General features: G+C 38.5%; 1 long non-coding RNA gene across 5 annotated transcripts; it reads right to left on the bottom strand.

Annotated features, from left to right (window-relative positions):
- Positions 1 to 1,021: 1,021 nt before the first annotated feature.
- On the bottom strand, positions 1,022 to 18,892 carry LOC117655289 (uncharacterized). Of its 5 annotated transcripts, XR_015734089.1 has the most exons (8): positions 18,664 to 18,892; positions 11,161 to 11,265; positions 8,237 to 10,512; positions 8,015 to 8,158; positions 5,823 to 6,432; positions 5,625 to 5,681; positions 5,192 to 5,251; positions 1,022 to 1,350 (listed from the first exon to the last, which is right to left on the bottom strand). It is a non-coding gene; the product is annotated as an uncharacterized LOC117655289 (long non-coding RNA). The 5 variants fall into 5 exon arrangements; XR_015734087.1 differs by lacking the exon at positions 5,625 to 5,681; XR_015734086.1 differs by lacking the exon at positions 5,625 to 5,681 and having other exon boundaries at positions 1,022 to 5,251.
- Between the last annotated feature and the right edge of the window lie 1,298 nt (positions 18,893 to 20,190).

The raw sequence follows: 20,190 nt of genomic DNA, 5'->3' as shown, positions 1-20,190 counted from the left end.
TTTTTCTATTAGAAATTATTAAAGGAGCCTTGGTGGCGCAGCGGACTAAACTGCTGTTAAAGTAGCACTTAGCTGCCAGCTGCCTGCAATTACTGCGAGTTCAATTCTCACCAGGCTCAAGGTTGACTCAGCCTTCCATCCTTCCGAGGTAAGTAAAATGAGGACACGGTTTGTGGGGGCAATAAGCTGACTTTGTATAAAATAGAACACCACTTAGGGCGGGCCAAAGAGCCCTACTAAGCAGGTATAGACAAAAGTATGAAGGCTATTGCTTAATGCATTGTAAGCCGCCCTGAGTCTCCGGAGAAGGGCGGCATATAAATCGAACTAATAAAATAAAATAAAAAATAAATAAAATACCTTAGAAATTCTAAGCAGTCTAATGACAGGGAAAAGAAGACTGCTGGATGCAATTGTCATACTCAGCACCTGTAGTCTGTATTCATCCATTGGCTTAAGACCTTATTATCTATATCTTCCAGACGCCAATGTCGTCCACTTTCTGCATATCCAAGTTGTTCATTTGTTGAATAGATAAGGTTGCCTGTGTTGAGTCCACACCCTCTGCATTGAATAACACAGTTGCTTTCACTTGTGTCCCTTAATCTACCCTCCATTAAATGTTTTGGATCAACCCAGTCTAATTTATTTCAGTCTGTAGATTAATAGTCATAGAAAGTCATCTTCTCCTATAGTGCAGTTAGTGAAAAAGCTGAATGTGAACCAGCTCTGCCATAAAGGAGAATGAAGCAGCTGACTTGGCCAATAACTTTAGTGTTGTAAAAGGGCAGGAAACAATTACTCATATAACTGATTGCATTTTTGTAGTCAGGAGAGAGGCACTTGTGGGATTTTCTGTCTCAAGGACCAAAACCTGAACAGCTTTCATTGCTGTAAACCTTGTCTTGAAGGGGATGATCCTGTGTATTCCTCTGGAACAGGCCAGGCCGTCCCATTACATGTGGCTAGTCCTTCCTTTCATTAGCTCAGCATTGCATTTTAGACTTAGACTTAGAAAGACTTAAACTTAGAATAATTTTATTGTCACTTTGAATGTACACTAATCGGCATACATTAAAATGGAATTTCATTGCATGCAGCTCTCAAAGGCTCACCACTTCCAATATACACTACATAAATATGACACAATAAATAAATACTAAATTATGCATATACCCACATATAGAAACAACACAGTCTAGCCCAGATGTATACATGTACATGATGAGAAAAACGAATCTTGCAAGTTTACCAGACGGATGGCATAGGGAACAAAGCTGTTACAGAATCTGGTTTTGTCTGGCACCAAGTTGTTAAAGATTCAGATGGGACTTTCCAAAGTCTCTGGTTCTGGAGGAAATAAAAGAAATGTCACCTTCTACAAGTATTATATTCCCAGTAACTCTGAATTACAGCCCTGCCCTCCCTCTGTATTCTATACTTCCATCTTTGCAAAACTGGCAGGTGTATACAAAACCAGATGCACAAGACAGGGGAAAATTGACTTGTGCATCTAATGCTTGTGTACCTCTTACTATCCAGCCTGCCTTTTATTGACATTTGCCTACCTTAAATATCAACATCATTACTTTTGGAATTTTGTTATGAAGCTAAAAGCCAGAGGAACAATCCCTACCACTTTCCTGAGTATCCAGAAATATTTGAACAGTTTAAGGCTCTTGGTTTGTGATTCAGAGATTTATTTATAAGACTGCTGATTTTGGGACATCAAACATATATGTTCAAATTGCAGGAATGAGTCACATTTGTAGGAGGTAATTACTACCAGAAAGCTCATCTAACTTTTGTAGATTCCTCTTTTAAAATGTCCACTTAAAAGCAGCATGTTCTAAAAATAGCACGCTTTGTTATGCATTCAGTGTAATTCAGTTCTACTGTACAATGTGGTTTCATGTACATAATCTGTGGAGGTCTAGGCCTGTGATTGAGGGCACATGTAGGCTTATGGCCAATAAGCCCCAGGTCATTTCTGGCATGCTAGTACTCAAATGCACTTGTTGGAATTACAAAAGCAAAAGGCCTCAATGATGTCCCAGTGGCAGAACCTAACATTTAGAAACCTGCAATTTATGTAGTACAATTCCTGGAAGTATTTTGCAAAGCTCAAATGTAAAACCAAATTGGGTGTTTGCTGCCTGAAAAATCCAAAAATTACATATGATTAAGATCTTGCTGTTGGATTGCATTTCAGATATCCTCGATAATTTATGTTAACAGGAAATTAATCTGGAGCAATTTTAGATAACTTTCAATGATGCTGTTTCTAAAATGTAGGTGAAACACTTTGTCAAATGTTAAATGTCCCTATTGTGATTTGGTAATGGCGTTTGTGTGTCATTACCCGAAGGAAAATTAATTGAATAATTGACCCAGGTTTGGAAAGCCCTTTCTATGCAGAGATGGGCAATTCTCACAAATAAACTAAGGGGTCCTTAGTGCTCTCTGAGCTTGCTTGTTTTCTTGCAAATGTTTCATTACCATAACTAGGTAACATCATTGGTGCTAGTAAAGACTGTTTGCTGTCAGTTTATATTCTGGTGACTTGCTTGTCTGTATGAGTGGAGGCGGTCTTAGAAACTCTTTGGTTGAGCTCTTTATTGATGGCTCTGTGGCAGTTTCCGGATTGGGGTATTGCTTACTTGATTTTTGATCTGAAATCAACCTTGGAGTTAATCTATGCTGATCTGGGTGCTGATTACTGGTGGGGAGGTGCTGATGTGTTTTTATTCTCTTTTGAGATGGTTGATTGTCTCTTTTGCGTAGTCTATAGATATTGTTAATGTCTATGTGTCTATTGATGGCTGTTTTGTCAGAGTGCCAGGCTTCTAGAAATTCCCTGGTATTTTTGGCCTGGTCTGGATCACAAATAATCTGTTGAAGGCAATAGACCAGATGTGGGCAGGACTAATGCCAAAGTAGGTGGGAAGTGGAGAAGTCATATGTACCCCAACAAAGCATAAATATGACCTGACGACATTTTATTTGATTTTGGTTTGCAGCAATGTTGTGTTATATACAGCACTAGATGTTATGTACAGCACTAGACTGACACCGACTTCAATCATTGTTAACTATGCCAGCGTTTTAGGGTTTTCATCCTTGTTCATACATCATATAAGGGCAGCCTCAAGACATATAGGTTCATTATAGTCTTGTAGCGAAACTTACAAATTAAAAAAAAAAGCATGGATTTATCTTTCTTAAACAGGCAGTACTCGACCTATGACCACAATTGGAATCAGAATTGCTGTTCTTAAATGAGGCAGGTGTTAAAGTGAATCATGTTCAATTTTATAACCTTTTTTGCCACAGAAGTTAAGCATTGCAGTTATTAAGTGAATCACGTGAATAAATCCAGCTTTTCCCCATTGACTTTGCTTGTTAGAAACTGGCTGGGAAGGTTGCAAATGACAATCACATAACCGCAGGATGCTGCAACCATTGTTAGTACATGCCGGTTGTCAAAAGGAAAAGGAGCAGAATTTATTTATTAGTTAGTTATTATTAAATTTATATGCCACCCATCTCACTATCTAAAGCCATTCTGTGGGAGATCCATGCCATTAACCCATGTGTGTTCAATCCCATTTGTTCAGTGAAGGAGTCTTTCTGATGAATCAGTACTATGATCCTTGGTTCTGTCTTCCTGTTGCTGCAAACTGCAGTGGATTTGGTTGTTGTTGTTTTTTAAAAAAACATTTTACAAATGGGAACTTCCATTTGTACCAATGGCTGGCATGACAGCAATTGTGTTTTGCTCCAGTTGTTCAGATGGGGTGATGTATGCAACCATTGGCCAACTGCTCTGCAAGAGTATCTGCTTCCTACTTTTTAAAAGAAAGCTGAAAGATACAGTCTATTGGAGGAATGTCTTTTTTATTGGTTTTCTCTAAGAAATAGGTGGAAACAGTGTCAATGGTACCAATTAGAATGGGGAAGCAAGGAATGTTGCAGGTCCCCGTTCTAATTGCTCCCCTAAGGAGCTACATCTGGCAGGACCCAGAAGAAAGGCCTTCTTTGTGGTGGCCCCATCCCTTTGGAATATCATGCCTTCAGAAATTAGACTTTGACACTCTTTCATAAGGCCCTGAAGACATAGTTTTGCTAGAGGGCCTGTTGAACCCAGAGTGGGATGGAGCTCATAAAATGGCTTGTTTGACTGTGTGTTGTCGCTGGGGAAGGTTGTTATTGTTTTTTTATTTTTATTTTTCTCCTGCATTGTGTTTTTATTGTTTGTAAGCTGCCTAGAGTGTCTGTGAGTGATAGGCAGCTATATAAATTTTCTAAACAAACAAACAAACAAACAAACTAACAAACAAACAAGCAAGCAAGCAAGCAAACAAGCACTGGGAAAGATTCAGCTTTGGGGTGGGTGGGGAGAATCCATATCTTATTACACAAGTAATGTGTCCTATAAGAGATAATAAAATCTTATTACTTGGAAACGGGCAGGTTGCAAAACCCGTCGCTACTGGTTTGCTCGTGGGCACATGGGCACTCACACATGCACGTGATGCTTCTATGCATGCGCACAAGCGTCCGGGCGTATGGTGGAGCCTCCCACCACCACCGCTACCGGTTCGCCTGATTCAGGGTGAACCAGTAGCAACCCACCTCTGCTTGGAAACCTGGTTGCTCAGGATATTCTGAAGACTAGTGTCTGAATGACTTGTCTGATCTAATATTGGAGTTATTTATCTGAAGTTGTGGAGTGAAGCTTTTTTTCTCCACAGAGACATCTTCCTAAAACAGCTGACAGAAGTAAAGAAGGAGAATACAGAATATGTTCTGTTAACAAAGCATGGGAAAGGGAAAAAAAAAATCATAAGCATTCTTGGAAATTCTGCTCTCGAATAAAAAATGTGGGGTAAGACCATTGATGTGCCTTCACAGAGGAAGTGAAGAAGAAGAAAGTCATATTTATTTTGTTTATTTTAGGCATCTTTTAACCTCTCCAAAAATTGAGTCATTTTTTTTTTCATTTGTCCATGTGTTGGCTAAAGTAAGAAACTGTCTGTATTTTTGAATGGGGAGAAAAAGTTTTAGTACCCTCAAATAGAACAGGTCTTAGCCCTCTCGTGTTTGGTTTTCATGCTCTAATTAGAGCGCATTGATTTTGGCACACATGTAAAGATAAAGATTGGATATTTACGTTTTTCTTTTTGATTACCTTGGCTATCCAAGCCCAGCACGGGGGAATAACTTTAATCTCATATCTCTCACCTTTTCCCTGGGGAAAATAAACAAAAAAATGAGAGGAAATACAAAATATTACTTCTGCTTTCCTTATTTATGTTCTCAGGGTGGTTGTTATTTTAATGTTGCTAAAATCAGTATTATATATGTATAACTTGTGTGTGAAAAGGAGCCTTCTAGGCTCTGCCCTTTTTATTATTTCAGGATTATTTGGATAAAATACAGTGTTTCTGGGAGTCTGAAATGTTCTTTTCTCCCATGCTATGGTTATGTTTGGCTTGTAAGAGGGAATGTCTTAAGCTACCTAGTTTTCAAGCAATGATCTTCCAATGGTGGAAAACAAGTGTGAAGCCCTCATCCTGCTGACATGGAAGTAAGGCTCATTAAATTCAATGAGTCTTACTTACTCTGAGTAAACATGCAGAAAGTTCAGCTGTAAAAACCCTGTGCTGTGGTAATGAAGCCTGTAAATGACAAAACGGAGAAATGTTTTAGTTGAAGTATCTCTGTTTTATGCAGTTAGGGTAAGGCCATAAAAGGATTGTTATAGAAATCGTTACAGCAATTAATGACTTAAAGTTTTTAAGTCTTTAACTTTTGAATACCTGTTTGGTGGCACAGTTAAGGCATCAGCTGAAAACCAGAAGGTGAGTTCTAGTCTGGCCTGAGGCACAAAACCATTTGGTAATTGTGGGCCAGTCAGTCTCTCTTAGCCTTGGAAAAATTGCTGGGACAAATCAGTTCCAAATTCTTATGGAGAAAACTTAAAGGACTATTCCTTGCAGTTGCCAGTAGTGAAGACTTGAAGGCTCCCCTACACGAAATTTCATCTCTGTTATTAACATTTTGATTGCAATGTAGTCATTACAAGCTGCTTAATGTTTTGAAGGAAACAGTTTCATTATGCAATTTTTTTTGGTAAAACTGCAAGTTTTTATGAAGATCGAGGATTATAGATTGTGTTTATAATTAATAACAGCAGCTGTGTTCAATTTGGATTGTATTTCATATATGTACATGTCCACACTTGGACACCCGGGGCTCAGGAAGGTCCGTTGGTCTTCACCATTTGGTAGAAGGGAGGCTCAGCAAATCTGCAGATGACACAATGCTGGGTGAGTTGCTAACATCTCCAAAAGGTCAGAAGAATCTCTTGTTTTTGAACACTGGCATCTATTCAGCAAAATGCTGTTCAGGGTTAGGTCCTCCTTGAAGCTGGGGAAAAAAAAAACCAGATGCACAAGATAGACAGTATGTGGCTTGGCAGTAATACTTGCAAGAAGCATCTGGCTTAGTAGTCCACAGATTAAGCATCAGTCAATAGTGCCTTACAGCTGCCAAAAAAAAAAAAAAAAAAGCTCATGTAATCTTGGCCTGCATCAATAGAGGTATAATGTCAAAATCACAGGAAGTGATATTTCCTCTTTACACTGCACTGGTAAGACCACCTCTGAGATAGACTAGTGTTGGTCATCATGCAGGAAGAATGCTGAGGAAATAGAGGGCAAAAAAAAGCAAGAAAGATTCCGAGGAACTTGGTGACTAAACACTTGATGACCTGTGAAGGATTATTTAAAGATCTGGATAGGTTTAGCCTAAAGAAGAGAAAGCTAAGTGGACAGTCCTTAGCAGTCTTTCAGTAATTGAAGGTCTGACTCAGAGAAGAGGCTATTACAGGTAATTTTCACTTAACGATTCTAAGTGGGATGACAGGTACACCTTGTAGGCATAAATGTGAAAAAGCTGCTAAGCGACCAAATTTTGATCGTGGACCATAGGGGCATTTCAACACCTGTACTTGGAGGACCAGCTGTAACTACCATTTGTTCATTCTTGGTTACTTGAAATAAGGGGAAAATTTCCTGACCAGAAAACTAATAAGCAAAGAAACAGCTTATTTCTTGGAAATGTGGTGCTCCATCACTGGAGATTTTCAAACAAAGCCACCCTTTATACTGTTCCGGTACCACTGATAGGAATCACTGCCCTCCATATCTTCACTGAAAGGAAGTTGGGTTTAAAAAGTGATCAATCATGATAGTGGTAGTGAGGGGAAGGGGGGAATAAGCGAAAAAGTATGGCTTCTTTTTTCCACTTAGAGAAGGAGATGTTAAGACCCATTCTCAGGATTTAGAAATGGGTAAAATGTCTGAAGGATCTTCAAGCTTTCTTTGTGATAAAAAGAAAAGCTATTCATGATATATATCAACTGGAAAGTTATTATGAATCAATATAGCAAGAGGCTGAATGTACAGCCTCACACACACACACACACACTCGAATGTATCTAGAAGTGGAATTTACTAGCGTCTTAGGAGAACATAGACAGGAAATTAAAGCAAAACATTGCCATCTCTTAATATAGTATCCAAATAATATCTACAATACCTGAGCCAATAGCTTCATTATCAATGGGGTTTCCGTGGCTGTGTTTGCTTAGCCCCACCTGTGGATCTTGAGGACTTTTCAAGATTCTAAGAGGCCCAGGGATAGAATCTAAGCCTGCTTCCCAGTTCAACTCATGTATCAGGCATTTATCTTCTTTTCTTTTTTTCATTGAAGCCCGGGAATCAATTGTGGGAAAATGGAAAATACTGAAATAATGCATATTTTCACTACCTTTGTGTTGATAACTTGAATAAAGCATATTGATCCACCTGACCATTTCAAAAGTTGAATTCGACTTTAGATGCCCCTCTCCATTTAGGGAGGGTCGGCAGTTGCAGAAGTGAAATTTTTTGGGGGGAGGGGGCCACTCTACCAAAGTACATGCACAAAATCTAAACGTTATACTCACCTGATGATATCTCAAGATCTCCCATAGTGTCTCCGTCCCATTCTCCCAATTATTTATTTTAAAAAAGTAGTTTTCCACTGCAGCGTGCATTTTCAAAGAATTGAGGAGACAGAATCCTGCATCAACTTGGTATGGTGTAGGCTCCTAGAATTCAATTCAGTACTTTAGTTAGGAAATGTCCTTTACAGATCAGAATAATTCTTCCCCCTTCAGGTTACTTACTATTATTCCCAGAACTGAAGAATCTTCTTTCACAACCTCGGATTCCCTGCTGGGAAAGTTTGAGCCATTTTCCACTCTTAAATAAAAGCCTCATAGGCTGTGCTTCAAAGTTTGCCCCTAATTCATACCAGGTTTTCCATCTCAAGTTCCCTTTCTGTTTCTTCCAAGACTTCTCCTCTGTTGAGCCACACCCTTTCTTTTGAATTCCTCAATTCTTTGGCCCTGCTCCTTCCTAGAACACAGAGATTTTCTTGGATTCTTTTTATTTCTTAAATTTACTATTCCACTGTTGCCTTCTGGATCTCTGCTTACTTTCTTCCCTTCTTCCCCACCAACAGCATTCCTTTCCAGTGTTCTCCTATCAAGGTACATGGGTAAGCCATCAGTTCAGTCATACAATGTGGGGCTCTACCTTGCTGGCCATTCATATGTGTTATGACTCATAACTCATACATTCATGACATATCCATGGACTTGGATAGAAGTTTCCAGGCTACTAGCAGCCATAGTGACCGACCTTAAGAAGACAATCTAGCACTTCTTCTCTAGGTTCAAAATATTACAGTATAAAGAAATATTCATCTTTCCTTGAAGATTGATATGGGACCTGCCATTTAACATCTTTCATTAAGAAATTAATACTTTGTAGTTTGGGAGGAAAGTTTGTTAACTTATGGTAGCCCAAACTCAGAAGGAGTCTAGTAGTATTTTTAAGACTCACTAATTTAATTTAAAGGCATAAGATTTTGTGAGCTGAAAGCTGACAAACTTGCACCTTTTAATACATTTTGCCAGATTGAATAGATTCTACCAGATTCCTCCTTGCCTCATATTGCTTTTTCTTAGAACAGTTATGGTGTCTTATCTTCACTAGTTTAAATTTATTTTATGGTAATTGACAGGATTACATTTATATGTCAGGGTGACTTTTTAGGTTTGTTTTCATAACGGCTCCTGTTAAAAAATTTTTTTTTAAAAAAAATAATAGAAAAAATATGTTTCCATTTTTCTGCTGGAAGCTGCCTTGGGAAGATATTTGTCTTCAAGGAGATTTCAAATACATAAATAAAGATAGGCCAAAATTAATTGCCTCTAAGAAATTTCTCAGAGTAATTTGTTTGGAAAAAAACATTCTAGCCTCTCCAACATTTCAAGGTTAATTCTCCCTGTTCTGATATTGCACTATTGTTTTGACCACCCAGGTCTGCACTTATTCAATATTTCTGAATAAAACAAAGAAGTCGCCTTGTAGAGGCAATACAAGGACAAAAATATTTCACAGAGCTTAATTTTATTTGGGGTCATGGAGAAGCCCACATTAGATAGCATATCTTTTTAAACGATTTGGTCAGAACAGCATTATAAGCAACAGTCACTGGCAAGGATTGTTAACATTTTCTTCTTTTTCTTGATAATGACTTTTCCAGAAAAATTAAGAGAGACCAAACAAATGTGAGCCATCTCTGGAAATGCATTGCTGTTGTGTTTTCATTAAAAGCTGGGCCACCTTTCACCTGCCTTATTAGAATAAGAACACCATCTTGTTCTTGTAGCCTCTTCTCTGCTTTTGGCCTTGCTAGGAATTTGGCTTTGGTTATGAGCCAACATGAGTTAGAAGTGGGAAATGGAAGAACTTTTGCAGCTGTTCTTGAGTCAGAGAATGTTTTAATGGTTTAAATCAGCTAGTGAAAAGACATCTTCAAAAGAATGAAAACAAAAGAAAAAAAGAGAATCTCACAAGGGCTGGTTTATGAATTAAATAGGCTTGTTTACAAATCACAGTTTATTCAGAAATAATGTATTATTACAAAAGACGCTTTCTCAGTCCTGAGAAAGCTGAAGCTGAGCAATCCCCATGGACTCCTGAACATTATTTGGCCACACAAGCTGGCAAATTTCTTATGCAGCAATAGATCAGGGTTAATTTCCTGCCTTCAAATGGGAGAAAACAAACTATGGCTGCCTGGATTTCTGAAATAATTAGGAATAATTGCAAATAATTTCTGAATCATTAGGACAGACAGACAGGATTTGCAAAGTAAAAGATTCATGGCAAGGCTGTGACTTTTTGGAACTTTTAGAAAAGTTCTAAAATAGTTTAATTATACAATCTACATCATTGATTGATAGAGAGCTATGGTGGCACAGTGGTTAGAGTACAGTACTGCAGGCTACTTCTGCTGATCACCGGCTGCCAGCAGTTCGGCAGTTCAGATCTCACCAGGCTCAAGGCTGACTCAGCTTTCGATCCTTCCAAGGTCGGCAATAAACTGACTCTGTAACTTGATTAGAGAGAGCTGTAAAGCACTGTAAAGTGGTATATAAGTCTATGTGTTATTGCTATCATCCTATACTGGATGGTTGTAAGAAATCCCACATTAGAAAGCCCCTGAAATCTTACTTCCCAGGTGGTTCAAATAATATGCATGAAGCCGGTTAACATTTCATAGCCAAATCCATTTCATAGGATGTGGGAGTTGGAAGGGCACGTAAAATGTGCCTCCTTGTTTTGCTGGGATTACAGAAGTGTATAAATTACTTATACTTATACTTATGGACTGTGTGACCAGTTGTCCCAATGAAATTCAAAGTGAAAAATCTATTAAATTGTCTCCTGCTTGCCCCAAGTACACTGGCAAGACAAACTCTACCCATCTTTTTCTGCTACACATCAAAAGTTACATTTTCCATGTTGTGGCAGTTGAAACACTGATGTCGGGTTCACCTGGTATGTTACAGAAAGGCAAACATTTCTACTCCAGATGATCATTAAACGCTGTGGCCGTGCGCCTCCTTCCTAAAAATTACTGGTCCATTGCTCTCCAGAGCCATTTTCTTTCTCTTCTTTTTTCAGGTTCACCAATAGAATAGCAAAAAAGTTGAGCTTATTAAAAACAACAAGAAGTTAACTTGTTTTAATTTACCTGTCTTTCAGTTGTTAGAAGCTTGTTGTTGAACCATTGAGCAGTGTGGTGGTCTAGTGGTCTTGCCTCCTACTCGGAAGGTTGATAACGTCAGATGTTTCTCTTCTAAGGCACAAAGAAAAAAAAATCTGCAAACTCCAAGTAACATCAGGAAGAGCATCTGACCAGTAACACTCAGCTCCATTTAGTTGCCCCGACTCTACTCTGGATTAAGGGATTACAGGGTCATAAAAAGGGAGTTAAAACCATTAAAATATTTCCTTCCTTCCTTCCTTCCTTCCTTCCTTCCTTCCTTCCTTCCTTCCTCCCTCCCTCCCTCCCTCCCTCCCTCCCTCCCCCTCTCTCTCCCTCCCCTCATTTTCCTCCTCCTGAAAGGAAGGACCTATATTTTGATTTAACCAACCAAAATTGACCAGAGTTCTGTCATTCCCATTTTAGCCCAAATAGTATGAAAATTGGTAAAAAAAAATTCTTTTTATAGTTCAGGAGCCATGGTAAAAAAAAAATGAAAGCAGAAGAAAACATAGAATAGAATAGGACAGGACAGGATAGGACAGGACAGGACAGGACAGGACTGGACTGGACTGGACTGGACTGGACTGGACTGGACTGGACTGGACTAGACTAGACTAGACTAGACTAGACTAGACTAGACTCGACTAGAATGAATAGAATAGAATAGAATAGAATAGAATAGAATAGAATAGAATAGAATAGAATAGAATAGAATAGAATAGAATAGAATAGAATGGAATAACAGAGTTGGAAGGGACCTTGGAGATCTTCTAGTCCAACCCCCTGCTCAGGCAGGAAACCCCATACCATTTCAGACAAATGGTTGTCCAATCTCTTCTTAAAAACTTCTAGTGTTGGAGCATTTACAACTTCTAGACTCAAGTTATTCCACTGATTAAATGTTCTAATGGGTAAATTCCATCCAGACACTTCATTAGGTCATCACCATGGCCAAAGCAGAGAAAGGGACTGAAAAAGGTTGTTTACGCAAAATATGGAAAATCCCTATTACTTTTAACAATGTATGCTAATCAATTACCTACCCACCTCTGATTACTGTTCCATGCAGTCTCCATAGCAGTCAGTGATATCTGCTGTCTCAATTTGCTAAACAGCACTGTCCTATGCCCTCCCCCCATCCCATCTCAGACTCCTTGGGAAGTTCAGGACTTCTCAGGGCCTCTCCCCAGCATCACACAGAAATTCTGCTCCTGCTATATTTCCAAATCACATTTTTCCTATATATGTGAGGCAGTGGTGAAATTCAATTTTTTTTACTACCAGTTCTGTGAGCGTGGACATGGTGTGGCTTGGTGGGCATGGCAGGGGAAGGATACTGCAAAATCCCCATTCCCTCCCCACTCTGTGACCAGCTACTCTGTGACCGGCATTTGCCGGTTCTCCAAACTACTCAAAAGTTCTGGACAGGTCTCCAGATCCTCTCAGAACCTGCTGGATTTCACCCCTGATGTGAGGTATCATCTATTAGCTGCCCACACAAATGGGACCCAGTGTGACTGCTACTCTGGGATATTTTAAGTCCGTGATAGTGAACCTATGGCAGGCATGCAAGAGGTGGCACACAGGCAAGCTGACACCTCATCTCAGTTCTGCCATGCGTGCACCTCCCGCCAGCCAGCTGATGTTTGGATCTCTGCTGCACATGTGCAGGGGGTGGGGTGCATGCATGGGGCGTGCATGTGTGGGGGCACGTGCATGGGTAGGGGTGGAGCACATGCAGGGGACCATGCGCACATGCACAGGGGGCACATACGAGGGCATGCATGCATGTATGGTAGGTGGGGTGCATGTACAGGGCCACACGCGCATTGCATTTTGGGAGTTCGGGCATGCACGCGTGCATTCATGCGCACGCGCTTACGAGTTTGGGCACTCGGTCTGGAAAAGGTTAGCCATCTCTGTCCTAAGTTCTTCATCCACTGACTTTTGGAGAACTTAGACAGAAGTTGCAGTGGTTGCAAGTTGCAGAAAGGTTTGCTTGTTTTCTGTACAGGAAGGAAGAGGTAAGAAAGCAGCAATAGCTCCCCTTGTTAAGATGATCAAGGTGACATCTTGCTAAGACCTCCCACCCCCAATCATGCACCTGCCTCTAAAACATGGTATTTATGCACCTGTGTCCCTCTCTGTGAAATTTATTTAGGACTTGTAGTATTTAGAGGGCATCATGGATGTTAATTTAACTGAAATCCTTAGTAGTAAAGCTGGGGGAGCTAAAGGAGGAGTCACAATTTCATGGAGACTACTTTATTTTTGTGGCTTATAAACGTTACTCATCATGTTCATGATAGCTTAGTCATATATTTCTTCCAAACTTCCAAATTGTGTCATGGCTTTCTTGTACGTAAAAGAATCTCATTTCATATTATCTATCTATCTATCTATCTATCTATCTATCTATCTATCTATCTATCTATCTATCTATCTATCTATCTATCTATCATCTATCTATCTATCTATCTATCTATCTATCTATCTATCTATCTATCTATCTATCTATCTATCTATTTATCTTTCTTCAAACAGCAATCCTATTGACAGGGCAATAAAAGGAAATGGCTTAGAACAGTGTTTCCAGACCTTGACAGTTTTCAGATGTGTGGACTCCAATTCCCAGAATTCCCCAGCAGGCCCTGCAATGGAATCCACCTATCTGAAAGCTGCCAAGCTGCCAGGGCTGAGAAATACTGTGACAGAGTAAGATAAATTAGGTAATAAAAGATAGATTTTTAAATTAAGCTCATCGGTTCTCAATGATTCTCAAAGTTAAGAATGTGAAACTGATTAATAGAGAGGAAATGAGGTGACACTTGCATTCTAAACATAGACCTATGAAACAATTCTTCCTGGTTCCATTTCTAGATGAAAAAATAAATTACAGAACTGAATATTAACTACACAATAGCTCTAGGAGAAGAAAACTGCAGCTATTCTTCTCTTTCCACTTCCTCATTATGGTTCAGCAGTCACTCCACTGAATCATTTTAGTAATACTGCTGCCCATATGAATACAGTATATGAGAAATAGCAGCCTTTGATATCAGTTCTCAGATATTATTATTATTTGATGGTTGTAGTTTCTTTTTCCTTTTGAAAGTTTCTAATGAAAACTTTAGAAATATGGAAAGGGGTTGGCTAAAAGGCAACCAAAACATTCAATTTCAAAACTTTTTTTTTTTTTTACAATTGATTAAAACTTTATTAAATTTTATAATAGAAAATACAAATGAAAATAAAGATAGTAGGGAAAGGAAAATTTATGGGTTAAGAAGAAACTTCCAACTTTTCTAATCTTCAAGAAGCTTTAAAACTTTTGAGTAGATCACTGTCTGTAAAACATTTAAGTAACCAGTTAAAGTAATTAATTAAAAAACTGATTTTTTAAATAGCATTTGGGCTTTCTCAATCTTCTACCTTCTATATCAGGGGCCCTCAACCCCTGGTTCATGGATCAATACTGGCCGCGGCCTGTTGACCGCACAAGCAGCAGACGAGCACGTGAAACTCCATTTATGGGATTATGGGGTTTTGGGTATGCAAAACCATGTCCTCCCTCTGCTGCCCGCTGTTGGTCAACTGAGCTGGAAAGGTTGAGGACTGTTGTTCTATATAATGAGCAAAATTTCCTATAGCTTCCATTCACCATGTCCATTGTGTTAGCTATTGACAAGTAACCATTTCTTCTTTCTCTGTTTATAAACAAGAACAGGGGGTGATAATAATTAACTACAACAATGGAGTCAATACATTCCTTGTAGAATTCTCTGTAGCTTTGCAGCAGAGCTGCAAGGAATAGAAAGCTCTCAAGCCAACTTCTGATGTCTTCAGGTAGGCCTGAGAGCAGTGGATTAATTTGGCATAAGGCAGCATTCTGTGCTGCTAACTCACAGAATGACTTATTCATTTTTGAGAAAAATATATTTGTCTGAATGGTATTCAAAAAACAAATTTCACCCTTTACATCAGAAGTAGGAAGTCTGTGCTGAGCAATCTAAATGATTATGCTCAATGCCAAGGGATGCTAGGAGATGAAATTCAGCAACATCTGGAAGAGCATAAATTGTTCACTTTTGTTTTACCTACTAGCATTTTATTAACCGTTCTGGAATTTAGAGCATGTGTCACCTAACCTTCTATGGATTTCATTGTATGCATACGCAGGTGCCCCTTGATAAAGATTCGTACTTGATTAACGATCTCAACCATTATATGTTAAAACACTTTTCTATAGTTTCCAGTCTGGCATTTTCCAGTGTATAGTATAGTACAGTGGTGGGTTGCCCCCAGTTCTCACCGGTTCTATAGAACTGGTAGTAAAACCGGCAGGAGGCTCCGCCCATTGACCCCAACATCATCAAAATATTTCTGCGCATGCGCAGAAGAGTGCGCAAGCGAGTGAGCGAGCAAAGCGAGCATGCACGTGTGGCTCCGTTGCAAACCGGTAGTAAAGGTAGGTAGAACCCACCCCTGGTATAGCATAGCATAGCATAGCATAGCATAGCATAGCATAGCATAGCATAGCATAGCATAGCATAGCATAGCATAGCATAGCATAGCATAGCATAGCATAGTATAGTATAGTATAGTATAGTATAGTATAGTATAGTACAGTATACCATACCATACCATATCATACCACAACCCTGATATATATTATAGGTATCTGAGTAATGATACTATATTTTGAATAACATTTGCTTCTTTTTGCTTCATTGCCTGCACAAAAGAATCTAAGGATAATTTTGCTAGATCAAATCAAAAGCTTATCCAATCCACTATTATGCGTCATATGGTAGCTAATCAGCTGAATCTGTGGATCTCATATCTGGACGTGAAGGTACCAGCCAGTTTACATTGTGCTTCCTAACAATTAATATTTAATCACACAGCTGTTCTTTCTAAATGATAACCATTAACACAGTCTTTCAGGAATCTGTCTGGTCCATATCATCAATATTGATCATGGCAATATAATTGAACCATAATGTTAAATAAATACAATAAATATTTTCTTTATTGTTCCTTAGTCTTCCTTTCTTTCTGTTTCTATGTTTTCAATGTTATTCTTTATTTAATTGCAGGCCTTTTGCTCAAAACTGAAGTCTCCAAAAATCATCCCTCGTAGAAATGATTCCTTATTTTGAATCATGGCCATTTCCATTCAGAACACTTTGGCATAGTTCTGACATTATTCAGTTGTCCATTTAAGAGAATCAAGCACATATTTTCTTTCCTGATAATATTTATGCAATGAGGGCATTAGTGTCATTTCTATGTAAAATTAATCAAATATAAAGTTTGACTTTTATGCAAACAGGACTTCACTCAAGAAAAAAAGCTCATTGGCCATTTGGTGTGAAATCTGCCTTGTCTATGCTATCTTGTTTCTACTTGTTATTTTTTAAAAAATCTGTCTGTTATCTTATTTATGTTACTCTTGTTTATTCAGAATTAATCATACAGGATAGAACTTGTCATCCAGATTGGAAATCCACAATAAATTTCCTTGAAAAGAATCAGGACACCGTTTGTTTCCCTGATCTCAACCCACATTGATAATAAATAACACCAGTTCTATTGGAAAGGAACAAAAATCATTCAATATGCTAACACCCGCCACACACGGGTGAATTTATTGAAGCCTGGTATTCTACCAAAGAATCAACAAGCATATTGATCTAGATTCAATATATGAATAAATGAGAAACCAGACCATTCGAACAACCAATCAACAAGAGAACCAATCAGCTGCTCAGAATTTAAATGTAGCTCCAAACGAACAACCAACCAAACAAACGACTAACTGATCACATTGGCACACAAGACATTTATAAGCTAAGGAGAATAGGATAAGAAAACCTTGTTGATGATGTTACCCAGTCTGGTAACTAAATGTTTAGAAACTAAATTGAAACAAGCTTGGAGAGCAAATCACTGCCAAAAACCATTTGTTTGTATTTGGTAGGAGTGAAAGACTGAATGTCAAGTCCTCCCCCCCCCCACTCACCTCCCACCAGCCAAGCTAAATGAAGTATCTTCAGCAACATGGGGACATCATCATTACTGTGCTGTTCTACCCTACTGCAATGTACTGTATGTGTGATATCAATACCTGGGCAATATTGCTAAAGTCTACTGTTGGCCTATTTTCCCCTCTGACTCTCGACTTCTTTCCCAATTAGGTGACAAATAGGTGGGAAAAAGTCTCAGCAACATGAATCTGACCTCTCCTCACATAGTCCAATATTAGAGAGAGCTAAAATTTATTCCTTTGTATTGATGAATTTTGCTCCTGGGAAAATTCAGTATTTCCCAAACTTGTAGCCTTATTCCCAGTCTGTTTTCATGGCTCTGAGCCTGTTTTCTGCACAGATTTCCAGAACATGTGAAACTGATATAACAATAGCAATAGCACTTAGACTTATATATCACCTTACAGTGCTTTACAGCCCTCTCTAAGCAGTTTATAGAGTCAGCATATTGCTCTCAACAGTTTGGGTCCTCATTTTACCCAGCTCGGAAGGATGATAGGCTGAGTCAACCTTGAGCCTAGTGAGATTTGAACTGCCTGATTGCAGGCAGTCAGCAGTCAGCAGAAGTAGCCTGCAGTACTTCACTCTAATCACTGCACCACCGTGGCTCATAATATTATATATAAGACTTAAGGCATTTCTAAGTTTGGTCCAAGCTCTATGTACATCTCAGGCAATTTTCCTTCTGGAGAGCTGCCTGAGTATTGTGGAATAATACAGCAATTCTAAAGTCACCCTAAGTTCTCTCTACAGACTCATAACAGGTATAATGTTCATTTATTTGGGAATTCCATCAGAGAATTCAGTCTTATAAACTTCAATATACATTGCTCCCATCCCGACCCTCGCTCCCCCAAAAAAGATTTCACTATTACATAAAATTTGTATAAATATGTTTATTTAAAAAATGCATATTTAGATGTAGCATATTTTAATCGTGAAACATTTCACATTTATTGGGAACATAATGTCTTTGTCTGGCTTCTTAATATTCAGGCCAGCTATAAACTGTGAATCAGAATCATACTGTCTGAGAGAATGTAATTAAGAAAATATTAAATGCTCAGAAATGGTTAGACTAATGCTTACTATTAAGGATAAAGAAGAAACTGAATATTTTTTGATATGGGACATATTTTATCAATGGCTAGACAATAGAAACAGAAGTTAGAAAGGAGGAGATATAAAAGGAGGAAATGCTAAAGTGGAGCATTGTTAAAGAAGATGATATTTAGTATTATTGTTATTATATTATCATATTATCAATATTACAGTGATGAATACCACAACAAATATGTGTATCATGATTGTTTTAAAATAACTGTGTACCCAGACCACACACTGTTTGATGAAAATTGAATGTTATATAAATAAAACAAATAAAACATTAAAAAAACAAGAATCAGTCCTCTAAAAATAAGATAAAGAATCACATCACCTCTTTTCCTCTGGCCCTTTCACTTTTAAACAGGATAGAATGGCTTTTTCTTCTTCTTCTTGTGCCATATCCATCATCAGACACTGGAGATCATGTTGGCAATCCTATTTTTGTCAACAGCCACATGAAAAAGTGCTGCTGAGTTTTGTCCAAACCAGTCCCTTAGGTTTTGAAGCCATGATGTTCTTCTTCTGCCTGGACCTCGTTTGCCTTCAGTCTTTCCCTGGAGGATTAAATGAAGGATGCTGTATTTTTCTGCGTGTTGCATCATATGTCCAAAATATTATAACTTTCACTTTTTAATGGCTTTGATGATTTCCCTTTGTTTTCCCAGGCGGCTTATCACCTCCTTATTTGTGATTTTGTTAACCCAGATTATATGTAACAACCAGAATGGCTAGCTGTTCTAATAAAGGATAATGTCAAAGAAACAGAAATGCTGCTTAATATCATCTCATATAGAGGACATGACTAGGTTTTCCTGGTCCGGCTTCTTCTGCCTGATTTGTAATTGTTCTGAAGATTTTAATGTTCAAGGCTTTGAGACCCCTCTGTGGATGCCAAGGACTTGAATGTGTGATCTTGTGAATTCAAAACATAATCTTTGCCACTGGGGCTGAACTTAGAACATTTAGCTCTTCCAGTCCTCTGCAAGTGTCCCGGCTTTCAAAATAATATTCTGTGTCACTTCTGTTATCCTTAAGAGGCATGCAGGCAATCTGACCCCTAGGTGCCCTTTTGATGATGCGAACTTCCAGTTTTTATAAATGCCAATAGTAAGGGAATATGAGACTTGTACGCAAGTGGGATACCTCTGTATTGAGGCTTTGTTAAGCTAGGTAATAACAGCAGGAGTCATAGCACAAGACTTTTACCCATTACTATTGTGACCAGAAGCAGATTTCTTTTATTCCTAAACTAATGCTTTCACTTCATATGTTGAACAAAAAATCTCAAGCATCTCTCCACTTGTGAAATTGCTTGGCCTATTTGTGGCCAAGTCAGCAGAAATCCGTCCAGTTTGCAGCGAGAGCCAAGGATCTGGCAAGGAGGAGAGGAGGATCTTAGTTTAAAAGCTTATTATAACTTTATGGAAATATCTAATTAGGAGATAGCAGTACAGTGTATGTTCTCTGAATAATGGGCATGCTTTTAAAATTATTATTTCAAGGAGTGAAGCCCATGCAAATGTCCTATCTTACCAGGCTCAATTTTCATATTTTATGTATGATTTTGACAGCTTTATTTTGACAGCCTTCCACAAGTATAAGATTTCACCTGATGAAATTACAAGGAGGATCAAGAACACATTCTCCATACATTCTTAGTCCAGCTCTGGGCTAATTTTTTCCAGCAAATTTCCCCTTGAAGATTTTCATGGATAACAGCTGATGTTTTAGCTGTTATATCTCCAACAAAACAATGTGATTTCAGTTTAAAAAGTTTTGAATGGTAATAGATAGTAGTAGTGACTTTTACTAGTTAAAAGCAACTATCTAGCCCTTCTAAACTGACAGAACAAGCTAT

Source organism: Pantherophis guttatus, chromosome 4, assembly GCF_059756535.1.
Source record: "Pantherophis guttatus breed Tessera chromosome 4, ASM5975653v1, whole genome shotgun sequence".
Taxonomy (NCBI): domain Eukaryota; kingdom Metazoa; phylum Chordata; class Lepidosauria; order Squamata; family Colubridae; genus Pantherophis; species Pantherophis guttatus.
Note: the sequence above shows the minus strand (reverse complement) of the source record. Positions and strands in the feature narration are given on the sequence as shown.